This window comes from Falco cherrug, chromosome 3, assembly GCF_023634085.1.
Source record: "Falco cherrug isolate bFalChe1 chromosome 3, bFalChe1.pri, whole genome shotgun sequence".
NCBI classification, from domain to species: domain Eukaryota; kingdom Metazoa; phylum Chordata; class Aves; order Falconiformes; family Falconidae; genus Falco; species Falco cherrug.
In genome coordinates this window covers 70188511-70205369 of record NC_073699.1, presented here as the reverse complement: position 1 = coordinate 70205369, position 16859 = coordinate 70188511, and positions in this window count along the sequence as shown.

The window sequence follows — 16859 nt, the reverse complement described above, 5'->3', positions numbered from 1 at the left end:
ACATATATACATACATATATATATATCTGTACATGCAGTGGAGCAAGGCTGGAAGGCAGCCAGGTTCTCCCAGCTGAGAATTCCCCTGGCACTGGGGGACTCAGCTGGCATCCAGCCTGCTTTGCTGGCTCCTGCCCGGCTCCACTTCTGTGCCACAGAGCTGCAAGTACCTCGTCCTTCAGCTATATTCAGCTGGTGCACATAAAGAAGCTTTCACCAGGATTTTGGGGCAGTGTGAGTTGGCCCTGAGAATCAGTGATCCATAACTGCTCCACTGTTCAGCCCCCTCAGCACCACCAAAGATGTTTCACCTTTTTGGCTGCACGTTTTGTATGACTCCCATGGTCTATTGCCTGAGCGACTCCAAAATGGGAATGTGTTATCCTCCTGATCCCTGCAAGGTAGAAAAGTTCTGATCCTCCCCATATTACACTTGGGAAATTAAGGCAGTGCTTTGTTTCTGCCGACTTTGAAATCTGTGTTTGAATTCAAAGAGCTAAATGGCTTGAGCTATGTCTGTATGGCCTGGAGGAGCAGGAGATCAGGTACGAGCCAGTCCTGCTGTCTGCGCAGATTTCTTGTTTGGAGAGGCACCTTGATTTTCCAGATGAGAATCAAAGTGATAGTCAACACGCAGGCAGCCCCAGGGTGCTTTGGCTTTGGCCCCAAGTAACAAGACAGCGTAAATACAGCAGAGATCTGAAAGCTTACAGCAATTAGATGGCCATAACTTCAGCATGGCACAGCTACATTTTATGAGATTGGGACTCAAGAGTGGAATCCAAAGCCTGAAATTTGGGAGCTAGACAAAGTGAGGATAACCCAAAAGTGTCATGTTCTGAGGAGCCACTTGAAATTATCCCAGAGGTACTGGTAATATGTAGGGTTGTCTGAAAACTCATTCTGTATGGGACTTGCATATCTGTATCAAGACTGCAAGGTAAGAATCTAGATTTCCTGAGAGTAAGTAGTTACAAGTAGGAAGGGAGCAAGTAAACTTTGGTTGTACTGTACCTTCTATCCTAATGGCTAGAGCATTCAGCCTGCAAACGGGAGACACTGGCCCTTCCATTTTGTCTCTCTTCAGATGGAATAATTTAAAATCAGCAGCTCTTTAGGACTACCTTAACCATTGGGGTACTTGATCTGCTTTGGGGCGTCATCATCTTCTTGCAGGTTTAAATGGGTTGTATTGGAGGCAGAGAGGAAGCAGAATCCTGTATCCTAACAGTTTAGATGTTATGGACTGGGCTGAAAACAGTTTGCCCAACACAAGATAGGAACTCTGTGAAGGAGCGAGAATTAATGCTCTGCTGTCTTGGCTCCCAGGACAGTACTTGAAGTGGGGAGGCACTCATTTCTGATTACTTAGAATACGGAATATTGACATATTCTGCCTTTAAGTGTAGCTCCAGCCAAACATACTGCCTGGGTTTAATCAACATACAGAAGAAACAACCTGCAGCTCAAACTGTTTCAGACTTCAGCTGAACGCTGTGTCGCCTTTGTTGCAGTAGGATTAAAATAACAGGGGAAGGTGGCTTGTTAAAAAAAAAAAAAAGGAAACAAAACCCCATCCTTACGGATCTGGCTAACAAAAGTGATTCCAACTGAATGAAACTTTGCTGATTTTGTCTTTACTTTCCTGAAGCCTCCTACTTGTCCTCAGCACTGGTGGGAAAGGGATAGGTGTATGTCTATACTAGCAAATAACCTGTTCCCAAGGATATTCCCAGGCACAGAAGCCAACTGGCATGGGCTGACTCACAAGTACACCAGTAAACAAACACAGCCAGCCTCCAGAACATGGTGGCTGGATGCAAATCCTTGGGTGGTAATGATCCCTGGGATGTTCTAACTCCCAGACCATGCCTGGGAATTGCTTGGGAGACTGCTAGTTGGTACAGGCCAAAAGCATGCCAGAGACTGCTCTAATAATTTCACAGCAGTCATATTCCAGTGTCTGGGAATGCTCACAAGCACTGTTTAATTCACTACCATAGACATAGCCTTAGGTTCACCAGTGTATTCCACAAACTCTTTTCAACAGTGCAAAAATTATAAAGGCTGGTGATTATTGGTGAAGAAACATTTAAAATTAAATCCTGTCTCAAATACCTTTTTTGTTGAGAACCTTTTCACTCTTGAGAGATACAAATTTATAGTTTGGTTCTGGGTTTCTGGTCTTGTGGTATTTATCATGTTAGTGCAGCCAACCTTTTAATGACTCAGTAACATAAACAATCTTGAAGATGTCTACAGGTTTTGGAATTAATTCTGTGACCTTTAGCGCAAATTTAGGAGTAGATGACTAAATTTAAAGTGTTTTGTGTTGTTCTTAATATTCAGAAGTCGTCTTCTGTGCAATCTTCTCTCTCCAACACCTATTGTTGTCTTTGAATCCAGTTACTTATTTAGAAGACGTTACAATTTTTAAACTGTCATTACAGGGGCTTAATTTTGGGCACTGGATAGCATATTATCTATAGCTGTCATTAATACCTGTAGCTAAAATGCATAATTTGTTATTAAATGGTACTAGGCTGGCAGAGACTCCCAGAAAATAGTTTTTAAAGACTTTCGGGTTTTGCAAAATATTGCTTAGTTTTCTTGTGCAATTAGCTGTGCTTATTATATAGGAATTGAGTGAAATTATAATCATGTTCCACATTAACATGATACAGAAAAACTGAGGCAATAAGGTGTGAACAGAGATTGCCTATTAGTATTATCTTAATTTGTTAATTATCACAGTTTAAAGTCTTATAATTCCTACTTCCTACTGCTCACTAAATTTGTTTGTTGTGCCCTATGTTAGATTAGCTAAAAAGGAGCAGATAATCCCCCATAAATTTTAAAATCTATTTGTAAGCACCTAACATATGAAAAATAACTGATTAGCCTTTACATTGAATTTAACTTCTTTTCATGATTCTTCCTTCTTCTTACAGTCCTTTGGTTGCAAATTTTGTATGAGAGAAAAAAGGTGGGGGTTTTATGCCATCAAATATTCTTTTCACTTGGAAAAGAAGATCAACTCAGCATAAAGAAAGCATAAAGAATTCAGCTTTAACCTGAATAAAATGGTTCCTTTTTTCTCCAAGTTATTTATTCATTCAAGTATCTTTATCTGAATTGCTCTTTACTTACAGAACTAATTTAAATCCTCTGAGCCCACAAAAGGTCAGACAAAAGCTTCTGTCACAGCCTTAACGCCCTTCATGAGTCATTTTGTATTTTTATGTAAGTTTTTTCAAATCATGATGATAAAGGAGCAAGGCCCTAAGAGGATCACACTGAGGATCCCGTTGTTGGCACAATTATCCATTATATTAAGGATATTGTTTTACTTTTTATGATGAAATTATTTTTCAGTGTTTCAAAGACAAGATGTACAGAAAACTAGCTCATAAAATTGAGGTAAGGCAACATAAAGAAGTCAGAACAGAAAGAAAATGGCAGCTTTTATTACAGCATATTTTTAAAAGGCCTGTTGGTATCCAACTGTTGGAACAAGTCTGCAGCGTTGAATCGGATGGTGTCATTGTTTGTGCAGGTTTGCATTTATTAACGCACAAAAAGGATGGAGTAAATATGAATTCATACAAGCATTTTCATTATAAAAGTGAAGCTAAATAAGCAAGCAATAAAATATTATTCTTCAGTTATGCCATATCCTACCATCAGCTGAAAAAATGTGTTTTTAGAACTTTTCCTTCCTCTCTGTTTCAGTATTACTAATTCATTTAAATCCTTCCTGCTTCTACAGATAGCATAGTCTCCATGTTGTGACATGATATTCTAGTGCTATTCCAAAATATTCCAAGGGTATTAATATAAAGGTAGTGAAAAGAAATGTAAAATTATGTAGCAAACAAAACTAGGAATAATGGTTAGAAGACTCCATTTTTAGCTATTTTATCTAGCTATTAATTATCATTGAACCACCTATTAAAAAAAAAAAGTCATAAATATGGGTTGGGACAATGCGATGCATGAATTTTTTGTATTTTATTTTATTGTGTTAAGCATATTATGCATAAATCAAGTATTACCATTACCAGTTTTCATGAGCAAAGCAGTTCAATAAATAGATCCTTAGGACTGGGAGTGACTGAAGGTAAATAGATTTGTTTAAAGTACACTATGAACAGAAGACTGCAGTCAGTGTCCTCAGCGTGTAAAATCTGTGAAGTTTGGTGTTTTCTTGTAGTCTCATGACTCTAGAAGCTGGTATATTAAAGAAAATCACCAAATACCATGAGAAGCATGACATAGCAATGAGTTCTCAGCACTAGAAATTTGTGTCACTTACTCAACCTTCAGTAAAGCTCAAATTTGCGATGTTGTTGCATCTCAAACCAGCTGTATTGGTTCTAGCTACCTGGTCGCATTAAATCATGAAGTTTAGGGAACTTCAACTAACACCAAAAGTTGTGGCATCTTCTCTCAGTTTCCCACTTTTATTGTTTTCCCAATTCCCAGTTTCATTGATTTCAAATCAAGGATGAGGTTGCGGTGCATGGTGGTGGTTTGCTTGGTTAGCCTGTGGGATCTGTGGTTTGCTGCGGTTTGTAGTTTACCGTCTTTTCCAGGGGAGCTGAGTAACACAGAGTGCAGCTGAGCCAGCTGAAGCTTTCTGCTTTTAATCACAGCTGATGGACAGTTAACTGCTGAGATTTAACAATGGAAGTAGCCAATGTTAAGGAAAGTCCAGGGACTATAAAAGTGAAGAAAAAAAGAGCATTAAAAAAATTATTTTTACAGGGTGAGATGAAGGAAGTACAATTTTCTCTTCAAATTTAGGGAAATTTGCTCTGAATTGATCTATCTCTTACTCACAGAACTAATTTAAACACCACATGTCTTTAAAAGGTAAGGCAAAATCATCTTTCACAAACTTCATGGTCTTCGTAAGTTACTGTATGTTTTCATGTCCATGCAGATTGTTGTTGACTCAATATGAGACATCCAAAAAAACCCCCACAGTCTATTAAAAACAGGCAAGGCAGAGAAATACAGTTTCTTTAATGCATAAAATCTGACTAAAAATGGAAAAGGCATGAAAAGGACTTGATGCAGAAGCTGTAGGATGTTTTCTAATCTTGAATAGGTACCTGATGGAAATTACCTACTGATGAAGTGCTGCCAGACAGAAGAAAAGATCTGAGGATTAGCGCTGCAGCTGGAGGATTCATGAAAGAGCGATATGAAAATAGAGGGTAAAGGAGGGGAGAGAGGAGGCTCTGCAGGCATTTGAAATTCATAGACACCTATTAAATGAGATGACATAGAGAAGAGATACTCGAATGAGTTAGATGACCCTCAAAACCTATGTCAACAGGTCCAAATGGAGGAAGAGATCACTAATGGAGGAGAAATAGAGCTGAAAAACAGGTTTAATCACTGAAAAGAATGGGCAAAGAACAGACAGAAGTATAAAACTTGTTTTCTGGAAAGAACAGGACTTACCTCTCTAGAAAAGGGGGAAAATGGAGATAGCCAAGGAACACAACAGGAGAGATAATGAGGTAATATAGGAGACTGTGAATTACAGAAATATAAACTTGTTTGTTGGAGAGACCACTCAAAATCACCCAGTCCACCTCCCTCACTGAAGGAGGACTTTTCAACAGCTGATCATGTAAGCAATGGCTTTGTCTAGCTGAGTCTTGAAAACCTCGGAGGATGGAGCCTGTCCCAGTGCTGCACCACACTCTTAATGAAGACGGTGTTTTTAATGTCCAGTTTAATTTCTTACATTGCACAACACCACTATTGCCCCTTGCAAAACTACCTGCAACTACCACAAAAAATTTCTGTGATATCCGTATTTCCCCTTCAAATAGTTGCATGTCACTGTTTGCTCACACCATATTTTCTTCTTCACCAAACCAGATTTCTGCCCACATATGTGAGGAGCTATGCCCATGGCTCCTTTCCATCTTCATAACACTTTGCTGGACTCAGGTTTCTCAACATCCCTCTGAGCCAGCAAGTGGTTGAAGCAGGACATTATGTTCCAGGTGCGGCCTCACTAACACCAATCAAAGGGGAATAACAACTTGCCTTTATCTTCTGGCCACTCACCCACTAATACAGCCCAGTATGCTGTTTGTTTTATTTCTGATGAGAGCATACTGTTGTCTCTTCTGTGGAGGCAGCTTGGCGTCCTATGTCACCCTCAGATGACATCTTACAGAGTAACCTAGAATCTGGAAGGAAAGGGCTGCAGATTAATACTAACACCAGGGCGAGGAAGGTTGACAAAAGTGAAGTTTCCTATTTAACACGCAAGAGCCGCAAGAGAGGGCCTGGGAAAAACAAACACCATTCCCCAAGAGGAAAGATATAAGATGCTAGGAGGGATGAATCTCTTCATCTTTTAGAACAAATAACACTAGTAGACTCTTAGATTTCCAAAGGCTTACAAAGGCAAGGTAAAATTGGAAACTCAGATTATGTTAGAATCACAGACTAATTTAGATTGGAAGTGACCTCTGGAGGCCATCTGGTCCATCCTCTGCTCAAAGCAGGGCCAGCTTTGAAGTTAGATCTGGCTTGGAAGTTAGATCAGGCTTCTCAGGACCTTGTCCAGTCAAGTTCTGAATAGCTTCAAAGATGGAGATTCCACAAGTTGCATGTGCAACCTTGTTTCAGTGTTTGACCATTCTCCCAATGAAAGCATTTTTTCTAAGATTCGATCAAAATTTCTGTTGTTGTCACTTAGGACCATTGCCTCTTGTGTTTTCATTCTGTACCAAGAAGAAACTGCCCCTGTCATCTTATAACAGCCAAAGAGCTCCCATTAGACTTCCTTCATATAGGCTGAACAAACAGGGCTCCTCCTCGTGTGTGATGTGCTCCAGCCTCCTAGTCATCTTGGTGGCCCTCCAGTGGGTTCATTCTGGTATGTCCATGTCCTTATTTTACTGGGAAGCCTTCAACTGAACATAGTACATCAGATGTGGTCTCATGATAACAAAACAAATGAGAAAACCCACTTCATTTGACTTGCTGGCTATTTTCCCAATACAGCACAAGATGTGGTTAGCCTGCACCACCACAAGAACATGGGGAAATCTCTGGTTTTTTGAGAGAAAAGGCAATGACATGTGTGAAAGTGACAAATCTCAAACAGATTCTAAAGGCTGGTTTTGGAGGACAATTTTGGTTACGAGGGCTCAGAAACAGTTACCGAGAGTTTTTTTATGAGAAGAGGAATCTCTGAACAGGGACTCCACTTAACTGTTGGAGTGTTGTTGTCCCGCTCAGCTAGGAGGACTTTTAAAAGAAAAGCTTTAAACTGTTCTTATATTTACAATGCTGTTTAAAATGTGGTGTAGCTGTACATAAATTACTTCACATCTTGAAAGCAGCCTGGCTGCAGCAGTATGAAACACAAGGTAGGTTTGCTTATGCAGTTCAACCTGGTGTTTAGAAATTGCTTGCACAGCAGGAGAAGACTGACATGGAGATTCATGTTAATTTCCACACTTGGCAAAAGTACAGAGGAAGAAAATTAGTAAAATAAAAGCCCTGTAGTAGTTAGAAGAACTAAAATTAAATCACAACATCTTCATCCAATATCCTTCCATCCCATTTTCAGCAGATTTAAAGTATTTAATTTTACTGTAATACTGGAACTGCATGGGGAATTAAAAAATAAAACACAGATTGAGGTTAAACAAATAAATGTCTCAGAAAAATGGGTTCTTCATTACCTTATCATCCAGTCCTCCTCTGCACTCCCTTTAGATTTGAAGCGTTTGAGTGCCGCTATGGGATGGCAGAGATACTCCGTTATCTCTGCAGTGCTTTTCACAATGTGTTCTGGGTTCCCTTTGCTTATTGGTTCATGTGTGATCAATATGTGCAAAACCTGGTTTCCAAACACAAGTACAAAGAGCAAAAGTTCTCAGAGCAAAAGTTTCTGCTGTTAGTCTTTAAGCACAGCATCTTGCATTTTAAGCCATTACATTTCATTGGATGGGTATTTTTCCACTACTTAAAATTATACATCTGTGTGATATTCCAGTCCTGCTTTGCATTGCTGACGCTTCCCAAATATGGCATCAATGCATTTCATACTGCCTGTGTCATGACCATTAAATAAAAACAAAAACTAATATTGTACAGAAGTACAGACACTGATGGATGCTACCCTCGTACTGGTGTTTTACCTGCCTTACTAGCCACTGTGACATACATGTATAGGAGGGGGAGAAAAACATGAAGGGGAGGAAAGAGCTGCTCAGCCAAGGGGCAATGCTGGCATAATAACAAATACCTGTGAAGTGACCATAATTAAATTTAAGCTGTGAATTTAGAATGAGCATTCTGACTGTTGGAGGAGTGGTATTTTGGAACTGCATCTCAGCAGAAGTAACGGCAGGGGGAAAAAAGACAACTTCTTTTCAAATTATAGTTCTGTTCAGGTAATAGAACTCTGGACTGAGTATAACACAAAAGGCACTTGAAACTAAAGCTTTTTGGCATGTCCACGTCCTTTTTTATTGATATAAATCTAAATATTATGACATAAATATTAATATGACACCACCTCCTTGAAATTGACTATTTTTCACCTTACAGTAAGAAGAAAAGAGCAAACCAAGACTTTCTGTTTAGTTTTAGTCCTGAAAGGAGGTAGGCAAGGTGGGCTTACAGCCGTCTTTGTTTTCTCTGGAAACAGGGTGAGTTCTCACTTTACAGGTGTAATTGTGTCATTGATTTTTAAACAGTGCCCTGGAAAAACCAAATCATAGTTCATTTTTTAATAAAACTCAAACAGTGAACCTTCAGGGTTTAACATCTCCGTATAAATCTCATATGTCATATCACACTTTGGAACATCATGACAAAAAATCTGTTTTATTGTGCTGTAAAATATGCAAATACTATTGTGATTGTAGTAGTTCTAGAAAAGCTTGGAAGGTAAAATTCTCAATTTTGCACATAAAGAATAAATTCATTGCTTTTGGTAGGAGTGGTTAGCCAATATTTAGAGCCTCCCTGCATTAGGAAGAGAAACGGAGAACAGCCCAATATTGACAATCCTGGTAATATGAAAGACTGTATGCAGCATCCTGTTTTCTAGGAAATAGTCAAAATAATCACTATGAGGCAGCTTCTTTGTTTAAAAATCAAAACCTGCCTGGCTTCCCAGAAATTTTGCTCCAAATAATGCTGCATGTCTTGCTCACATAGGTACGCCCTTGACATCTCTTGCTTTCTTCTGGGTTTCTACTTCTCTCAATATGTATGCATCAGTAATCAGTCTCCCAGCACCCCAGGGACCTTCTTCATCGCTCTCATCTTCTTGAATTGCAACCTATCTAGTTAGTTACTTAGTTACCACTCCCCAAAGGGGCCCTTACTTGCTCCTTTCAGTTAGTCTGTTAAAAAGCTAGTTTCTATTGCCCTTTTGATTTTGCTTGTCTATAAATTAGAGAAAGCATCTATTCTCAGCATCCAAAGTATTACAATTCTGCATTTTAAAAAACTAATCTGTGACCTATCGTTTATTGTTCTCATATTTGTACTGGAGTAACTGTTAGCCCAATCCGAAGTGCTGGAGCAGAATGAGGATAGAGAGCCCATTCATTCCCCATTTATATGAGTACTATCCAACTAACTCACTGGGTTGCATGGTAGACATGCCAGCTCTACAGCTGCTGAGCTTTCTTCATCAGCTGTAACAATAATTCTGTATTTGGTGGGAAGAATGAAGTAGTTAAAGGGATTGGACAAACTTACAAAGGATAGGTGCATTGCATTTTTAAATACGATAGCCCCAACGAAGACTCTGATGCAGGATCTACCTGGAAATATGGAGAATTCCTGCAGAAGATTGCTCTACACTTGATTAGTTTCTCATGCTGTCTCCCTAAGCAACCATCTTGACCTTCTGTCACGGCATTAGAGGGATTTTTGATCTGTCTGATTATGGCAATTTGAGTACTTATTATAGGAGCAGGAAAAGAGGATGGATTGTACCTGGAAAATAATACCAGGAACACTCAAAGTAGAAATCAAGTGAAATAACCTTTAAAATAGCTTATGAGGAAATGTTATTATTCTTCAGAGGATGGATTGTACCAGAAAAATAATACCAGGAACACTCAAAGCAGAAATCATGTGAAATAACCTTTGAAATAGCTTATGAGGAAATGTTGTTATTCTTCATCCCCTGCAGTACTGAGGTCCAATTCAGCAAAATATGTTAAGTTTTTAATGGATAATCAATGACCTGTTAGGAGGTGTTTCAAATTAATTGTCTCTACGTGGTGTGCTTTATGGTGGTATGTCTTTCTAGATGGGTAATCTAGATCAAAACATTGTTGAGACCACTCTGGAAATTCCTGAGTGAAAATTGCTGGCTACTGCTCTGCAGCATGTTAGATTAGGTAATCCTAATAGCACCTTTGTCTTTGAACTCTTAGAGATACATAGGAAATATGAACAAATTATTGGGAGATAGTAAATTGCCATGTTGAATTCTCTGAGTGGATTCTCATACCTCAAGTAAAAGTGAAATAGCTTGTCCTTCTTTAAGTGAGAGAAAAAAATACCTGTGATTATACTGCATTTGCAGGAGAGGAAGAACGTCTACATGGATGGTTACCTCACAGGAGCTGACACATGACAATTCATTACCCCATGGTGCCTTCTTGGTATGTCAAAGCCTTATGACTTCGAAGTGGTATTTTGTTACATTTTACTCATTAATTCTCTGCATCAAACAGACCATATATTCATTTCTTGAAGTCACTGAAAGAACCAAACATAAAATTATGACCTCTTGAGATTTTGACTGCTGGAAGAATTATGATTGTATGTAATTATTTAGTTTGTGCTGAAAGTTGCAGCAATACTGACCTATATATACTCTGACAGGGCATAATTTCTGTAAAGCTTGTGTCCACCAATGCTAGAATGTGTTTAGCTCTGTATTTAGCTGCATCTCATTTTTATGCAGCATTTCTTTTTGCCTAAAACCTATATTAATTTTTATCAGCACCCTGCAAATATGGTGCACAAAATTAGTCATGGTCACAGAGTCCAGGCTTAGAAACATTTTGAAATAAAATCCATGCTGCTAAGTGTAAATACTAGTAATAAAAGCTTCCGGGCAGAAGATACCATAGTGCTGCTATCATGACAAAGCAATGATTAAATGATTATTTTATAGCTGATCGAAGTACCGGTCATGCTGAAGTTCCTGATTAAACAGAAAGTTGGCACACCCTCACCCCCATATCCTACTGTGTTGTCAAGTTTGTATCGCCGTAAATAACACTCTTGGCAAACCATTTCATATTAATATTACTTTGTGCTTACACCAAGTATGGGAATGAAAGCAATGAATTAGGGGTACCTTTATTAATCAGTGCCAGAGGAATGCCTGACCACTTAGTGGTGAAGTACAGAATAATCAAGAAAAGAATCAAGAGAGAAGGAAAAAAAAAATCTACAAACAAAGCTGAGAGGATACCTCAGCAGGAGAAAACATGCAGCAAACACAAAATTATTTATATGGATGAATCAGCAAGTTGTAAGCCAGAAAAAAACCTGCCCAACAGGCTTGACAAAAGAACTCATTGACCCAATGTCATTGCAAGGCCACTCTCAATAATCCTGAAAAGGTCATGAGAACTGGGAGAGGTTTCTGAGGACTGGAAGAAAGCAAGTCTTCATTTTTGAATGAAGTTGGGCAAGTTGGAGGATCCATGGAACTACAGGTAAGTCAGCCTCCCTTTGATCCCTAGGAAGGTGATAGAGCAAATAATCCTGGAAAGCATTTCCAAACACATGAAGGATAAGAAGGTTATTGAGAGTAGTCATCAGAGTTTTATGGAGAGGAATTTATGCTTAACTGACCTGAGAGCCTTCCATGATGAGATGACTGGCTTGGTGGATGAGGGGAGCAGTGGATGTGGTTTGTCTTGGCTTTAGTAAGGCTTTTGACGTTGTCTCCCATAACCTGTAGGTAAGCTGATCAAGTGTGGGCTAGCTAAATAGAACAGGGAGGTGGATTGAAAACTAGCTGAACTGCTGCTCTGAATTGCTGTGGTCTGTTGAATGAAGTCCATCTCGAGGCCAATCATAAGTGTGTGTTGTACCCCAGGGTTCATCACTGGGGCCACTGCTGTTCATTAATGACCTGTATGACTGAACAGCAAGTTGGCAGATGATACAAAACTGAGGGGAGTGGCTGATACACCAGGGGCAACTTGACAAGCTGGAGAACTGGGACAAAACCTCATGAAGTTCAGCAAAGCAAAATGCAATGTACTGTCCCTGGGAAAGAACAATCCATGCAGTAGGACCTGCTGGGGGCGGACTGCCTGAAAACCAACTTATCAGAGAAGGGCCTGGGCATGCTGGTGGACAAATTGACCATGAGCCAGCAAAGCAATCCTGCAGCAAAGGTGGTCAGCAGCATCCTGGGATGCATGAAGAGAAGCAATGTCAGCAGGTTAAGAGGGCTGATCATTCTCTACTGAACACCGATGAGAACACATCTGGAGCGCTGTGTGCTGTCCCAGGCACCCCAGTACAGAGAGACATGGACATACAGGAGTGAGCGCAGTGAAGGGCTACAAAGATGATTAAGGGACTGGAGCATCCAACATTGGAGGGGCTGAGACAGCTGGGACTGTTTAGCCTGGACAGAAGAAGGTTCAGGGGGATCATATCAATGTCTATAAATACCTGATGAGTGGGAGTAAAGAATATGGAGCCAGAGTCTTCTCAGTGGTGCCTAGTGAAAGGACAAGAGGCGATGGGACAAGAGGAAATACAGGAAACTCCACTTGAACATAAGAAAATCTTTACTGTGAGGGTAGTTGAACCATGGAAGAGGTTTTCCAGGGTGGTTGTTGAGTGTTGTATTTCAGGATACTCAGAAGCCAACTGGACACAGTTCTGAATAACCTGGTTTAGTTGCCCCTGCTTGCGGGGGGGCGGCAGGGGCACTGGATGAGGTGAGGTCCTTTCCCACCTCAGCTGTTCTGAGGTTCTGTGACTCAGCAACACCATGCAGTTTCTGAAGATCTCCAACGGTGAATTAATGCAATGGGCAGAGTATTCCCAACACTAAAACCGATATTCGAACTGGAGAAATAAACCAAAATAATTCAAGCAAAGAACTCATGAGTAATAGTGTAGATGAAGGCATAAAAGGTGCTTGAAAGAAATAGTCTGGAAGACACTATAAGCTTTAAAAGGACTCTGAGGCCATGCCAAAGTTACCAAATAACTTGTAGCCCGAATGACAGAGTCTGAAAAGGGTTTTGATGGACATAAATTATCCTAAAAGACAGATTTAAGGAACACAGGGTTAACTGTATTCTCCTGCTAAAAGATTCTCACACGTTAATAATAAGAACCACCATGCATCCTGTCTGTGAAATGCAACTCACTTTATGTGTGTGGGGTTTGTATGCCTGTTTGGAAGGTCAATGTAAGAGAAGAAACTGCAGGGAATAAAGAACTGTAAATCAAAGAAAAAGTCCTAGGGAAATAAATAACTGTGACATGAAGCCCACAATAAACACAAATGGAGAACATACAAAATGGGTGCTTGTTGAAAATTTGATGCAATTGTAAATATTAAGTCAGAATATGTTAAAACATGACATAATATCTTTACACTGAGTTAATGTTCGGCCTGTTGAGTAGGCAATTCGTAGATACTCTTCATACTAAGGTTCTTAACAGAAACAGTTGAGGACTCTTATTTTGTACAAGAAGTATAAGCTGGAAATGAATAAAATGTAATTGCTATTGGCATGTTTGATGCAATTACAGGGGAAAACATGATTAATAGCGATGAAGCATATATGGTTTGATTAAAAATAAAATATAAAGCATAGAGAGGGACCACAGATGATACCAAATGCATTAATATGAAAATAGATATATGAAAGTAATCTGTAGCAGTGGAGAGCCCAAATATAGTTCCTTTTAATTGTGGAGTGATAAATATTATCTCTAAAGTTGTGGGGAAATAAAATCTTGTTTAAAAGAGAAAGAACATTTGTTGAATGCACAAAAGGAAAAATTGCTGTTAGAAATCTGTTTGTTTTACTACTGACTTAAAGAGTCATGTTCCTAGTGTACACACAAGAAGCATTTCAAGCAAATTGAGAGCCAGACATTGAATGTGGACTCAAGGAGAACTTCATGTAACTTTGCACTGTGTTCCTTGTATTGCCACCCAGCAGCTGGCCACCGCAACGGACTTTCTGAACACTTTGATTTGATGGAGCCAGAAGAGTGGGCTGCTACAGACTGCCCTGTGTCTTAAAGAATGGAGCTGTCATTTTCTTTTTGTACGTGCAAAGGAGCTTAGGGAGTCAAAACCATCACTGTCTTTAGACACCAGTGGAGGGAGAGCGTGAGATTTGCAAATTAGTTGTATTTACTTACAGAAATTCTGGGAATTCCTTATATCATTCAAGAGAGAAAAGGTATGAAGTATATATTTAAGCTGCATAATGAAACACATAAGGGTCTTCTTCAAGCAACCTGTGAACCTGAAGTGCATGAAACAGACTTGATGATGGAGATAGTGAGTAAATGTAGATTGAGTATAGGCAATGGACTAAAATAATGCCCGTAAATGCTGTGTGCAATCTGGTATGCCATAAATGCACATACACAACATCTGAACCTGGCTAAACAGAGTAAAGTAAAGGCAAGTCAGAAGTGTGGCCTGAGGCAAGCTGCTTGCTTTCATCTGCATTAGGAACGTCCCACCAAAGGAGACTATAGAAAGAGAGCTATAGCAACCAGGCACGCTAAAACTTTGCCTGGTTTACGTCAGTTTATGTATCATTGCTACAGTTTTAAAAAAATAATAATTCCTGATTTTGTTACCAGTCCTGTGAACTTTTTTTTCCCTAAACAGATGAGGAACACTGTATCAAGGGTAAAACTAAACACTACATACACATTGCTGTAATGAAGCAATACAGGGCAAAGAGGAAAATGGAAGGAAGTTCAGCGTATCTTACATTCAGACCTCGTATAACAAGTGTAACTTCTTTGAAAAGACTGGAATTCTGTCAGAGCTAAGTTCAGTCCTCCAAGGTTACATGAAGACAAACATCTTGGTAGATTGTTTCTAGGATGAACCAAATATTATTTCCCCTGTTCAGGAAACATACACACACACAGATGGGAATTCACAAATACTTAATTTATAACCACCATTCCAGCTTATACAAATGAATACTTAATTACTTGTTTATGTATTTTGCATATCGCCACTCAATAATGTTTTATGCTCTTCTTTCAAACCAAATACCCAAGCAGAATGTAAATAAGTGGGGGGTGGGGGAGTGCTGTGGTTCAGATAGATAATATATACGCCATACACACCTCTAAATCCCATCGCGTTGTAATGAAGGAAATCAAAAGATGCTCTTTTCTTCTTGTTTGTTCTTTTCATTTTCTTTCATTGCACCTTTGTTAATGCTTAGTCAAAACCTTCTCGTATGGCATCTTTGGTACTTCCCTACAGATACATTTCAGTAAGTGTTATGGGCTTTAGGCTGAAGTTTGATTCCTTTCCCTTTTGTTGTTCATAACAGTTGATATCAAACTGAAAGATGGAAGAAGTTGTAGAAAAGGTTGTTTTCCCAATGTAAAACACATCAGTGTTTTACATTTTATATATGAATACAATTATTGTTCATCTCTTACTTGCACGTTACATCCTACATCTGGATTTTGGCAGGTAAAGTTATGTGACGGGCTGGCTAATGCTTTCTCCCACACCAAGCAGCACTGTAATCTCTGTTATTGTCCACTAGACACTTCCCCTCCCCCATATGCTACTTAAATCCTTTTTAAGATCAGTTTTCTGGAGTCCATCTGGCATTTTCAGACCACTATTACAACCATGTTTTGCCGCTGCTCTGCTGGGATGTGCTGTAGCCTGTGCGAGGCCATAGCGCTTTGTTACATACATACAGCAACAGAAGTGCTTTGTGTTTATACTACTCCGCATGTTATCGATAATCTACTTTCAAGCATGTTAATGCTAAAATAAGACTTCCAACTACTGCTTCTATTTATATACTTAAAGCTTCCTCAATCCTAGCTTTATTGGCTAAAGAAGTTTATAAATGACATACCCTAGGCTAAGTTCTCTAATGCTTCATTTAAGAAACATTAGTAACTGTGATCCATGGAAATTAACTGACATAAATTGTTGCTTTTTTAATATAGCTTCTTTGTATCCAATTTAGGTATCAAAGATTGAAACACTAGTAATATGTCTGAAGCACTTGAAGATGAAATATGAAACAACTGTTAAAAATGAGATTGAGTTTGCATCATTTTAAGCCTGATCTATCCAGACTAATACATTAAACCCTAAGTTTTTAATACAAATACACAAGGATGGGGAAGCCAGTGCCATTGGTCACTTCATCTAACTCAGTTCCCCTCAGTTTCCCTTTGTATAAACAGCCAAACATTCCCTGGCCTGGATTCCAACGCTTGCGTGGTCCTCCCAGGCATCACTCCTGAGGCTGCTCGAGCATGAGTCTTCCTCCATGACCCTGTAACCTACTTGCATGCCCACTCACACCGGAGCAGCTCTCATGTGCTGTTTTAAGCATATGACATACAACCCAGTCTCACATTCTGGATGAAGGCCCTGAGCTGCTGGTCAGAAGTGGACAGTTTCTGCTCTGACAGTTTAATGAACCTGGTAATTTATTTTGTTGGTGAACTGAAAAATAGTTCCCAGCAAATCCTACTAGCAGTCAAAATGTACAACAGAATCACAGTCATTAGCACTGTCTTTAATGAAGGACAGGAGTTCAACCATAGCATCTGTG